The sequence below is a fragment of the Spermophilus citellus genome, assembly GCF_964194105.1.
Source record: "Spermophilus citellus genome assembly, chromosome: 4".
In the NCBI taxonomy this organism is placed as follows: Eukaryota; Metazoa; Chordata; class Mammalia; order Rodentia; family Sciuridae; genus Spermophilus; species Spermophilus citellus.
In genome coordinates, this window is record NC_138185.1 from 140705098 (window position 1) to 140719600 (window position 14503).

Here is a 14503-nt window from a genome sequence, read left to right on the forward strand (position 1 = left end):
CCATTTCCTTCCTGGGGAGCTTTTCTCCTTGAGGGGCTACCAAAGGCAAGCTGGCAGGAGCAGTAAGAACCTCAAGCCTAGGGCCCTGCATGGATGAGGACAACAGATTGCTACCAGCGAGAATTGTTAAATCAAGGTAAAAACAGGGCCTATGGGGCAAATTAAGGTCTTTGATATAAGCCTTCCTGCAGTTTGGGAGATGGCTTGATTAACACCTAGGGCAGCTTTGGAGCAGCTGTTTGCCTTGTTAACTTTTTATGCCAGTCTCTGCCTAGTATGGAAGTGTGGCTGAGAATCCTGCCTGGGAAAGCTGTAGTTGTGTAGAACTTTCGGGGAAACACCTGCTTCGTTCCAGGGTGGACACTCCAGCTCTGCTGGGACTTTGCATCTTTGCTGCATTGGAACTGGCCAATTCCATCTGAGCCCTTTGTGGAAATTGCCCAGGCTTAGGCCCCTCCAGCTATGTTGGAGGATAAAGAGCTACTTCCTCTGCTTACCTGCCTAATCTCACTTTGAATGAATGGCAAATTCACCTTGGATATGGATATTATAAATTTATGAATTCATTTATTTATAAGCGAGCCTGGTTTTAGAGTTCACCGCCAGGTGAGGCTCTAGAACCTCATTTTAGGTCATTGTTCTTTTAATCCAGATTCAAATACACTGTTTTCCTTATGTCTTGCCTTATTCTTAGTGACTATTTTTATACAAACTTTAGGTCCCAAGAATTTCTTTGAAATTCCTCTTAGAATACAATTCCCCTAGCATTTTCTTTTTTTTTTTTAATTTTTAAAATATTTATTCTTTAGTTCTCGGCGGACACAACATCTTTGTTTGTATGTGGTGCTGAGGATCGAACCCCGGCCACACGCATGCCAGGTGAGCGCGCTACCGCTTGAGCCACATCCCCAGCCCTCCCCTAGCATTTTCAAAAACAGAAACTTGAACTACACTGAAAAGTAAAATACAGAGACACACAGAGAGAGCATATACCCATGAGCTAATATTCTCACTTGACCCAGTTTTTTTCCTTAATTATATGCAAGTCAAAATTCAGATTTAATAAAATTTGACATCCCATAAATGATGGTAGTTTGAAAAATTATTCATGTTTTCTTTTAAAATCAGATGTTTTAAATTTTGTTGAATCATTGCTATCATCAAAGCAATAAAGAACTAAGAGATGAAAATTCATTGTTTCTTACTCATAGCAAAAAAAAAATATTTTTTTGTTTTCTTTTTTTCTATTAATCCATTTCTTACAGTTATCATAGAATATTGTTGAGGTTTTCCTTTTCATTTAACATTTTTATAAACATTTCCTGGTTGCTAAATATACTCAATATTATTTCAATGACTGCACAAAATTCTGCTGAGTAGCAAATAGTCATTATTTAACTTTTATTTTTTTTTTAACCACACTGCTTATCTGTTTACCTGTCTGTCTCCTCAATTAGACTTCAAAACTTTGAGGGTCCAGAATTGCCTCCCTGAGTTTGCTGGGGCTACCATGACAAGGTACTACAGACAGCAGCTTAAACAACAGAAATTTCTTTTCTCCCAGTCTGCAAGTAGGAAGTCCAAGATCTCCATGTTGGCAGGGTTGTTTCTTCTGAGGCCTCTTTGTAATTTGTAGATTCTTTTTTTCTTATGTTCTCACATGGTCACAGTTTGTGTCTATGTCCTCATCTTCTTCTCTTATAAGGACACCAGGCATGTTGGATAACCCACCTGTAAGACTTCATTTTTACTTAATTGCCTCTTTAAAGGACCTGTCTCCAGAAACAGTCACATTCTGAATTCCTGGGGTTAGGACTCTGGGGAGGAAGGGGTTACACCTCAGACCTTAACAGCACTTACATTTTCTTTGTACTTCCCTGTGCTTAGAACACATTAAGTACTCAATGAATATTTAGCAATGGTTGAGTTTATGAACATTCATTTGGTTCCCTTCATCTCTGGTAAAATCAAGTCAAAGAATGCTTGTGGGGAACTAGGGGTTTTGCTCAGTGGTAGAGTATGTGCTTAGCATGCATGAGGTCCTGGGTTCAATCTCTGCCATCCATCCCAAAAAGACTGTTTGCATAATCATTCCATTGTTCAGCATAACCAAAATATTAAAAGATACCATCTTTGAATATGTATTCAAAATAAAAAAGGTGAGAAAAATAAGGACAAGAGGAAGTGAATGTTTTGCTTGGATTAAAAGAAAAGATTTAAAAATCTTCTATACATATGATGGTACTTCTCAAAAATTTTCTGGTTCATTCTTCTGTGAGTCTGAAAAAGTGAAATACAAAAAGAGTGTTTCTTCAACTGTAGCATGGAGTGGTTATTGTCATATAATGGAGTAGTTAGTTATTCAGTGTACACTTTATATTAGTACCTATGGTTTTTTTTTTTCAATTGGATCATTTCTTCTGAGGTACCAATGCTTGTTGACTACTTTAATTGATCTTTGCTTTATTTAAATTTTTCTTCTAGTTTTTATTTATTAGATTTGCAATTAGAAATATGTCATTAAACAAAAGATTCCTCAAAAAGATGCCTAGAGCCTCTGTGTGCAAACTCTTGTAAAAAATTCTCACTGGGGGCTGGGAGTATGGTTCAGTGGTAGAGCATGTACCTAGCACAAGGTCCTGGGTTTGACACCAGCACTGGAAAAAAAAATTACAGTGATATTTCTTAAATCTTCTCTATGTCCTCTCTGCCATATATGAAAACCATGATCATTTAAATTTCTTATTAATCCCATTAGATAATTCTAGAGACTTCTATACATCCAGAGTTTGAAATGTCTTGTTTAACTGAAATAAAATTATGCTGGGATATTTATAAGTGGTCTTTCATTAGCTCAGGATACATATTCCATTATCTTCCCTTATTTAACATTTTTTGAGCACCCATAGTCATCACCCTACAGAGGGGTAAAGGTCAGAAGGCAAGTAGAGGGTGCTCAGGATGCAGGGGAGCCTCCAGATTTACTGACTTAGGGGAGCTTCAAGAGGGTAGTGACTTTGGGTTGAGTTAAATTCTAAAGGAAGGGAATAACTTTACCAGCTGAAGGCAAGGACATTCTAAGTGCAGGGAAACAGCAGGTTCGAAGCACAGTGTGCTCAGTGAAGAGTAAAAAATTCACTACAGTTTCTGTGTAGAAAAGTACATCTGCAGCTGTGATACATGAACAATTGAGGTGTAATAACAGATGGGGTTATGGTTTGGATATGAGGTGTTCCCCAAAAGCTCATGTGTGGAGACAGAGAAGGGGTTTGGAGGAGAAATGTTTGGGTTATAGCATTAACCTAATCTGTGAATTAATCTCTGATGGGATTAATGGAGTGGTAACTGGGGGCAGGTGGGGTGTGGCCGGAGGAAGTGTTTTATGGGAGCATGACTATGGGGTATATATTTTGTATCTGGAGAGTGGAGTCTCTCTCTTTCTCTGCCTACTGATCATCATGTGAGCTGCTTCCCTCTGCCACTCTCTTCCACCATGCTGTTCTGCCTCACCTGGAGCCCTAAGGAATGGAACCTGCTATCTATGGATTGAGACCTCTGAAACCATGAGCTCCCAAATGAACTTTCTTCCTCTTAAATAGATCTAGTCAGGTCCTTTAGTCACAGCAGTGAAAAAGCTGACTAAAACAGATGGTTTTAGGTGGGACCCAGATGACTTTTAATTTTAAAATGAATTTTAATAGTAAGAGTTTCATATTTAGTAAAACTCTAAGCAGTGAATTAAAATTTAAAGATATTAAGAATGAGAATAACTTGTTAATATAATTAATTTATTTTTTATTGGTTCATTTTGGTTATAAATCTCAAACCTTGGGATTTATTTTGAGGTCATTATAAAAGTATGGAATATAATTTGCTATAATTCAGTCCCCAGTACTTCCCCTATCCCTTCTCTCCTCCCTTCCCGTTCCCTTCCCCCTACTCTACTCTACTGATTTTTCTGCTGTTTACTTATGTTTTTCTAAGTTAGTGTCTTATGGATGTAGGTAATTGTGAGATTCACTATAGCATATTCATATATGTACATAGAAAGTTTAGGTCAGATTCAAGAATAACTTTCATTTAAGCAAAAACAATACTTGCTTTGTAGAAAAATCTTAAGTTGCTACTTATTTCTGGGGAACATGAACACAGCAAACACTTTGAGGGTGTATATGAGCAACTGAAGTATGGAATCAATGCCCTGAGAGCATAAATGGCCTGGCAAGGTGGAGATGGGCCAGCTCTGCCTACAGAGGAGCCCCAGATATTTGTGCTGGAGGCTTCCAGATTCATCTTAAAGGTGTCTGAAGAGGCATTGGAAGCCTTTAAGCAGAAGAATGGCATGGTCCCTGTATTTGAGAAATATAATTTTGAGAAAGTGAAGGAAGGATGGGATGAAGACCTCCAGTGCTTGTCTATACTGTGTGTTAAGATCAGACATAAAAGGGGAGAATAATATTCTTTTATGTTATTATTTGGAATGAAAACTCAAGCTTTAATTATGCATTTTCCCCCATTGGAAATTGCATATTAGAGAGGTTTTTCCTTTCTTTTTATTTGTTTATTCTGCTTGGTTTTTAAAGGCACTTCTGAATGTTTTATATGCACGCTGTTTTTCAAATTTGAGATGAGAATTTTTATTCTTAATTTTTCCACTTTGACCTGATTAAATAATCATTGTCTTGAACAAATATTAACCATAGGTTGTTTGGTCTCCTTTGTTCTTTAAGAGTCCCCCACCCTCCATTGGTGTTAATTCTTTCTCCAAATGGAAATTTGCAATCCAAGGACCTTTCTCTCCATACTTGGAGTTACAAAACTAATGGTAACATAGTTTTGTAATCAGCAATCAGATTACATGAACTCATCAAAACTCTGAACATGATATAGAGTTGAGGCTTCTGTCCTCTGGCTGCTGAGGCCCATTACAGGTGGAAAGGCTCCAACTGGGGAAGGAGACTTTGTTGACATCTCTTTCCAAATGAAGTACATGGACTCCTCCCCTGCAAGCTGGCTATGGTTTCCTATGCCTACCAGGTAGGAGAATGTCATGGTTTAGAGATGAGGTGTCTCCCAGAAGCTCACGTGTGAGACAATGCAGAAGATTCAGAGATGAAAGGTTGGGTTACAAGAGTTTTAACCCAATCAGTGAATTAGTCCTCTGAGGGGGATTAACTGGGTGGTAACCATAGGTAGGTAAGGTGTTGCTGGAGGAGGCCGTTCACTGGAGCCATGCCTTCGGGGCTTTATATTTTGTTCCTGATGAGTGTTTCCTATTTGTCATGTCCTATCTGCTTACCTCTGCCATGTCCTTACCTTGTATCTACAACTAGGTTTGGGTGTCTGTGGACTGAGACCTCTGAAACCCTGAGTGTCAAATAAGATTTTCCTGCTCTCAAGTTGTTCTTGTCAAGTCTTTGGTCACAAACAAACAAACAAACAAACAAACAAAAAACAAAACAACAACAACAACAACAACAAAAACTGATTACAACAGAGAGGAAAGGGAACTTTAAACTCTTGTTTGTCTGATATTGAGTACTGCCACCCTGTTCCCCAGAGCCTGCTTTAGTGTTTGAACCTGATTCTTTGTGGATGTTCTTATGAATGTTTTAGCAGTTTCCCAACCACTGTCATGACATACTGACCTGGACAATTACTTGTCTAATCTAGCTCTTCACTTGTTTCTTCCTCAGCCACTAAGACTTTTGCCATTCTGGTAGCTTCTCTTCACTCATCTCTTGCTTTTCTTGTCAGTCAGGACCAGCTACATAATTTTCAGGACTCAGTGCAAGATGGAAATGCAGAGCCCCTAAAAAAATACTTAAGAATTTCAAGGGCTGAGGGGATAGGTAGCTCAGTGGCGGAACACTGCCTAAGCTGGCTATGATTTCATATGCCTACCAGGTAGGAGAATGTTATGGTTATGCAAAGCCCCAGGTTCAATTCCCTAGCTCTGCAAAAGATAAAAAAACAAACAAAAAAAAAAATCCAAGCCAGAGACAGCAGAACATTAAAGCCACACAGATTTCTTCTGAATGCTGGTCACTGTGTGACTGCACAAGTCCCGTGTCCATGAAACTGGCCTTGCAGTTGGCTTTATGCCTGAGACAGTCAGTCCTATGTGGTCAGCACACATTCACTTATGCTTTATGTGATCAGACACTGGAATGCAGACCAGTTCCCATGCTTCTGCTCTGCTAACTGTGTCCTGCTCTTGGATTTTCCAGACAGAGATAGACAGCAGTCCCTAGTTATCCCTAAACTTTAGAAGACACAGAGAAACATCTCCTACTGGGCTCCCTAAAATCTTTTTCTTATTGTTTTACATTCCAATTACTAAAATCCTTTTCTTATTGTTTTACATTCCAATTACTGCAATGACAAATTACCACCAACATGGAAGCATAACACAAATTTATTATTATTACAGTTCTGGAAATCAGGAATCTGACATGGTTCTCACTGGGGCAAAATCAAGTTGTGGGTACAGCTGCATTTCTTTGGAGGCTGTAGGAAAGATTGTTTCCTTGCCTTTTCCAGCTTCTGAAGGCCATTTGTGTTCACAGGCTCATGGTCCCTTCTTTCACCTTCAAAGCCAAGAGCACAGAATCTTCCACAGCTTTCTGGGATTCTGCCTTTCTTTTGGCACTTCTGTTTGGGGAGGTTTGCTTGGGAGGGGCAGTCCTCTTACTTTTCCCCTCTGGGGATGTAGACTCATACATAGCACAACCCTCTGAAGAAATTGCCCTACAATTTTGGTTCAACTTATTTTACTGTTAAAAATATTATTTTTTGATTGACAAATTATAATTGTATATATTTATGGGGCTCACTGTATATCATTCACACACACACACACACACACACACTCGCTTACCTATCATTTTTTTATGGTGGGAAATTTGACATTTACTCTCTTGTACATAATTACTGACTATAGTCATAGTGCGGTGCAATAGATCTCAAAGCCTCCTGTCTTTCTGAAACTTTGCTCTTTTGGATCCACAATTTCCCATCCCCCCACTCTATCACCATTGTTCTGCTTTCTACTTCTATGAATTCAACTTCATTAGATTTCACAGGTAAGCACAGGCATGCAATATCTGTCTTTCTGTGCTTGGCTGATCGAACTTGGCAGAATGTTTTCCAAGTTCACCCATGTTGTCACGAATGACAGGATTCCCCCTCTTTTAAGTATGAATATTGTGTGTGTGTGTGTGTGTGTGTGTGTGTGTGTGTGTGTGTATTTCCCTTATTCACTTATCCATTGATAAGACACTTAGGTTGTTTCTCTATCTTGACTATTGTGAGTAATACAGCAATGCACTGGAACCAGAAGATATTGCTTTAATAGGTTGACTTCAGTTCCTCTGGATACTTACCCAGAGGTGGGGTTATTGGATCATATGGTAATTTTATTTTTATTTTTTTGAGGAATTTTCTTATCATCTTCCAAAATGACTATGTTAATTTACACTCCTATCAACAATGTGTAAGAATTCCCTTTTATCTTTGTCTAACACTTGTTATCTTTTTTTTTGATAAAGCCCATTCTAACAGGTATGAGATGATACCTCCTTTTAGATATAATTTCAATGTAGATATCATTTTAATTTGGTTTCCTTAATGATTAGCATTAAGCAAACATTTTTTCATGTATCTATTGATCATTTGTATTTATTTTATCGAGAAATGTCTGTTCAGGTCCTTCACCCACTTTAAATTGAATTATCTTTTTCTTGCAATTGAGTTTCTTACATATTTTTTATATTGACCCTTTGTCAGATGCATGGATTGCCTGTTTTCTTTTATCTATGGTTGTCTCTTCAATTTGGTAGCATTCAGTAGTGAAGCCATGTGGTCTATGAGCTTTTCATTGATGGGAGATTTTGTAATACTGATTGTCTCCTTACTTGTTATTGGTGTGATCAGATTTTCTATTCATGATTTAGTTTTAGTAGACTGTGCATAGAAATTTATCCATTTCTTTTAGGTTATCCAATTCATTGGCATATAACTATTTATAGTAGTTTCTTACTATTGGTGGTGTCAGTTGTAATGTTTCCTTTTTCATTTCTGTTCTTATTTATTGGAGTAGTCTGTCTTTTTTTCCCCCAGTCTAGCTAAGGGTTTTCCAATTTTTCTATTTTTTCAGAAAACCAAATTTTAGTTTTGTTGCTTTATCTATCTATTATTTATTTATTTATTTTGGGGTACTACGGATTAAATCCAGGGGCACTTAACTACTGAGCCACATTTTCAGCCCTTTTTCAGAAACAATTTTGAGCCAGGGTCTCACAAGTTGCTTTGGGCCTTACTAAATTACTGAGTTTGGCTTTGAACTCCTGATTCTCCTCCCTCAGCCTCCCTGGACACTGGCATTACAGGGGTGTGCCACTGCACCCTGCTTGATTTTTTTCCATTGTTTTTCTAGACTCTAATTTCTTTCCACAGTAAACGTTCCTTCTTTTGCTAACTATGGCTTAGTTTGTACTTCTTTTTCTACTTGAGGTGTAATGTTAGGCTGCTTATTTGTAATTGTTCCCCTCTTTTTGATGTTGCTGTAAATTTCCCTGTGAAGACTGATTTTGCTGCATCCCATAAATTTTGGTATGTTGCATTTCCATTTTTGTTTGTCTCAAGGAATTTTTTAAAATTTCCCTTTTCTTTTGTGACTTATTGATTATTTACGACCATGATGCATAAATTCCACATATTTGATTATTTTTCAAGATTTCTGTTAATTGACTTCTCAATTCATGTCATTGTGATCTGAAATGACACTTAATATGATATGATTTAGACCCTTTAAATTTGTTAAGATTTGTTTTGAGGCCTATCATAGAGAAATTTCCATGGAACATTCTATATGTGTCTGTTAGGTCAATTTAGTTGTATAATTTAAGCCAAAAGTTTCTTCTAAATAATCTGTATATTGTTGAAAGTGGGATATTGAGTTCCTCTACTATTATAGTATTGTGGTCTATCTTTCCTTTCAAATCACTTAATAAATAATTTCTTTATTTATTATTTTGGTGCTTTGAAATTGTGTGTGTGTGTGTGTGTGTGTGTGTGTGTGTGTGTGTGTGTGTGTATGTTTTAGTCAGAGCCCCCAGTCCATAGATGCCAGCCCCATTCCTTGGGGCCTGAGGTGAGGTACAACATCATGACGAAAGAGTGTGGAGAAGGAAAAAAAAGGGAGAATATGGCAAGAAACACAGAAAGAGGGAGCTCCTTTTAGGGACAAAATGTATGCCTCAAAGGCATGCCCTCATTGACCCACCTCTTCCAGCCACACTCTACCAGCCTAGGTTACCACTCAGTTAATCCCTATTAGGGGATTAATGCACTGATTGGGTTAAAGCCCTCATAACCCCTTCATTTCATCTTTAAACCTTCTTGCATTGTCTCACAATGCAAGAGCTTTTGGGGGGCACCTAAATCAAAACCATAACAGAGTATATTATTAGTAGTTGTTATGTATTCTTGGTGAAATAACCCCTTTATCACTATGTAATAAACTTTTTGTCTCTTTTTATAGTTTTTATCTTAAAATGTTTTTAGGACATATTTTATGATTTAGCTACATATACTCTCTTTGTGCTTGCATTTGTGTGGAATACCTTTTTCCATTCCTTCACTTTATGCGTGTCTATTAGTAAAGCAAGTCTCGTGTAGGCAGCATATGGTTAGATTTTTTTAATCCATTCAGATAATATATTTTTTTTTTAAATTGAAGAAATCAATCCATTTACATTCAAGATAATTATTGATGGCTAAAGGCTCCTTATAGCTATTTTAAAATTTATTTTTAAACTTTTTTTTAGGGCCTTAGCTTCTTTTTGTCTGTCTACCTTCATTGCTTGATGGCTTTCTGTGGTTGGCTTTAATCTTTTCTTTTAATATTTTGTATAATAAATGTAGGTTTAGCTTTGTGATTACCATCAGGCTTTCATAAAATATCTTACTTTAAAACAGGGGAATTTAAATATTTATTTTTTTAGTTGTAGTTGGATCCAATACCTTTATTTCATCCACTTATTTTTATGTGGTGCTGAGGATCGAACCCAGGGCCCCAAGCATGCTAGGCAAGTGCTCTACTGCTGAGCCACAATCCCAGCCCCCAAACAGGCTAATTTAAACTGATGATAATTTGCTTTTAGTTGCATAGAAACTGTCTACATTTCTACACTTTCATTCCCTCCCGATTCACTTTAAATAATTTTTTTTTTGTATTGGGAATCTAACCCTGGGGGCATTTTACCACTGAGCCACATCTTAGCCCCTTTTATTTTTTATTTTGAAATAGCTTCTAGCTTTTGCAAATAAGTGAATGGAGTTGGAGAATACTATGCTAAGTGAAGTAGCCAATCCCCCAAAACCGAAGGCCAAATATTCTCTCTGATAAGTGGATGCTGATCCATAACGGGGAGGGGGGAGGCATGGGAATACTGGAGGAACTTTGATTAGGCAAAGGGCAGTGAGGGTAGGGAGGGTGCGTTGGGGCAGGAAAGATAGTGGAATGAGATGGACATCATTACTCTAGGTATATGTATGACTGCTACATATAGTGTGATGCTACATTGTGTACAACCATAGAAATGTAAAGTTGTGCTACAATTGTGCACAATGAAATTGTGTACAATCAAAATGCATTCTGTTGTCATATATACACCAAAATAAAATAAATACATTTTTTATTTAATCATGACAGTAGAATGCATTACAATTTTTATTACACATATAGAACACAATTTTTCATATCTCTGGTTGTATACAAAGTATATTCACACCAATTCGTGTCTTCATACCTGTACTTTGGATAATAAAGATTCTCACATTCCACTATCATTAATAACCCTATGCCCCCTCCCTTCTTCTCCAACCCCTCTGCCCTATCTAGAGTTCTTCTCTTCCTCCCCTGCTCCCTCTCCCTATAACACTATGAATCAACCTCCTTATATCAAAGAAAACATTTTTTTTGGGGGGGGATTGGCTAACTTTACTTAGCATTACTTCTCTAACTGCATCCATTTACCTGCAAGTGCCATGATTTTATTCTCTTTTATTGCAGAGTAATATTCCATTGTATATATATGCCACATTTTTTTTATCCATTCATCTATTGAAGGGCATCTAGGTTGGTTCCATAGTTTAGCTATTGTGAATTGTGCTGTTATAGATAAATATATTAATTAAAAAAAGAAATAGCTTCTTTCTAAGTTGCTGAGGCTGGCTTCTAACTTGTGATACTCCTGCTTCAGCCTCCCGAGTTACTGGGATTACAGGCATGCACAACCTGTGCCCAGCTCACCTTGTAGGTTTTGATGTAAAAATTTATATTATGTAATTTGTATCCCTTATGGATTTGTTGAATTTACAGTCATTTTAATAATTTTCCTTTTTGCTCTCCTAGTAGGAATAAATTTTTTTATACTCCTCTTGATAATATTAGAGAATTATGAATATGTCTGTTTATTACGTGTGTGTGCATGCGCATGGTTTTGGGGATTGAACCTATGTCCCTATGCATGCTAGGCGAGAGCTCTCCACTGAGCTACATTTCCAACCCTTGACTATTTATTACATACCAGAGGTTTTTTTTTTTTTTTTTTAATGGAAATTCTTTCATTTTAGCTTAAAGAACTCCCTTCAGCAGTTCCTATAAAGCAGGATTGGTGATGAACTCCCTTAGATTTTGTCTGTGAAAGAGTTATCATAGCAGTTAAGCAGGAAAACAATAACACATCCTTTCATTATTTATGAGTTAAATGACTCATTTTACTCTGATGAAAAGTTCACTTTAAAATTTCAGTAAATTGTTCTTCTCTTCTACTCCGTGCTTTAAATCCCAATTTCTTGCAGTTTTCACATTTTTATGGCCTAGTATTAAATCTTCAAGTGGCATTTTAAACAAAAATTCCCCCTCCCCTTTTGGAAATGGAATGTTGGAATAGACAGCTCCATAAACCTGTTTATTTTTGCCCCAGAACCTGACAACTCCAAGGTTCAGCTCTACCTCAGGCTGTAATATCACTGATGTGGAGTCTGACTCAGGCAGAATCCAGGCTGTGGGGACCGTAAACAGAATGTTTGTATCCCTTAGTATTCAGATGTCGTATTTTAAAATGATTTATTTAGCTCACAGTTTTAGAGGCCTGATCTGTTCAACCCTTGGAGAGGACCTCCTTGAAAACATCATAACATGACAGAGAAATGAAAGGCAACTGGCTGAAACAGAAGGGGCCAAGCACGGGGTGGCTTTGCTTCATGTAACCCATGCTTATAAGAACTAACTCACTTCATGAGACTAGCATTAATTTCATGTAAAGGCAAAACCTGATGACATAATTACATCATAAAGGTGCTTCCTCCTCCCATCACTGTCACCCTGGGTCTTAGCTTCCATTACTTGAACTCTTGTAGGACACACTTGAACCATATCCAAACCATAGCAAGGCCCTCACTAGGGACTAAATTGACTGATACCTTGATCTTAAGACTTCCAGTCCCCCAAACCAGGAGAAATTAATTTCTGTTGCTTAAGTTACCTGGTATATGATACTTTATTATAGAGACTAAGATAGCCTGTCTTCCTGTTTTCTCTGACTTTGTCCTCTTGATGTGGCACCTGTGCCTGTGCTTCATTCCTGTGAAGTGTTCAACCCTATTCTTCAGTTTTGAGCTGTAGACCCCATAATTCAGGGATTCAGTTCTGGCTAATTCTGCATTTAGATTGTGTTCTTGTCAGAGCTTTCATGCGTGGATCTCTGACCATAAATTCTTCCCCAAAGCTTGGGACCATCTAGAGCTTCCACATCTCTTTAAGGTCCTGCCTATTCAAGTCCCCATGTTTCTGTGGTTTTCATGTTTAATGGGGGCATAGCCCTGTTGTCATTACTTGGATTTCCCTGGTTCTAAACACCTGCCCCATCTCTCTCCTTTGCCTATACTTGCTCTCTAGATCTCAAAGTCTTCCCAGAAACCATCCTTCCCTTTGCTGCTGAATCAGATTCTTAATTGCTGCCCCTTCGGGAAGTTGTTTTCCATTCTAGTCTCAGCCCTTCCTAATATGGAATGTTGTGTAACAGGAGAAATGCTTGTGGTTATAATATGAATGTATACATTGAGGTATTTCCTATGAAAATGAAAACAGATACTTTAGAATGAGCTACATTTTGAAAAATCTATTCATGGAATGCAATTTGGTCATCTTAATCACATGTCATTGTAGGGAGTTGTTTTCACATATAATGTGTTCTTTTTTAAATTTTTTTTTTAGTTGTAGTTGGACATAATACCTTTATATTCTTTCTTTCTTTCTTTCTTTTTTTTTTTTTTTTCATGCTGGGGATTGAACCCAGTGCCTCACACGTGCTAGTCGAGCACTCCACCGCTGAGTCACAACCCCAGCCCCTATAATGTGTTCTTTAAGATTGGACTCTGCTGCTATTCTGGAGTAAAGGTGCTCCCCTTAAAACTTGACCTTTTATTTCCACTATTAATTGATTTTTGCTTGGTTCCTTGTAATATTTAATAGCTGTCTTTCCTAAGAAAATGTAAATAAACCAACAAAAATAAAGCTGAGTGTTTTCTAAAGCCAATTTTAGTTTTGAAGAAAATACCTCTGAGAGGTCAAATGCAAGATAATTTTGGAATTCTAAACAGGTTTTATAACCTCTATTGGCAAGAGATCTGTATTTGCAGAATCCATAAAGCTTTTAAGGTATAGTTGATATTGAAACAATAATGACCCTGGAACAGGATATTTCCTGGAGATTAATGACCAACTGGGAGGGGTTGATGGCCTGAGGTGTAGTTGAGGGCCATTAACCTCAGACAGTCATTAAAGCCCAGGAAATGTCCTATGTCTAGGTCGTTATTGTTATTATAAATTGAAAATGGAAAAAAGAAACAGGCATACAGATTATTTGAAGGGTGACTCCATTTCCAATGGTTTCAACAGGGAGCGGTTCTGGGAGAATTTATTCCCCATCCATTAGCCAACCGATCTCCCTGAATCCTTTGTCACTTTGCCCTTCAATTGATGGGTCTTTGTGCTGGAAATCCCTGAATTCCCCAGGTGATGGTGCAGGGAAGACTGTTCCTCTCCTTGCAGCCGCCTTTACTCAGAGTGACTGGATGAAACAAGCAGGAGTGGTGAATTACTTTGCCACTGCTCTTAATTGCATCCTACATTACCATCTCCTTGCTTCCCTTGGGATCAACTGTTTTCTTCTCTATTTAGCTGCAGTAAATTTCCCACAGCTAAATTTTAAGGCCTTGACTATTTTGTTTGACCTTATATCCCAGATCCTTAAGGGTGAAAGTGCACATTATTTGCTTAGCAGTTAGTTGTGTACCTATGACATTCCAGTCCGATGCTTTGTTTCTTTCTTTTAAGTAGTATAATTCAGATGTATTTTGAGTTTCCAACTAATAGATAATACTTCGTTTTGAATGCACTTGTTTCCACTTCTGTATTATAGCAGTAGAGTCA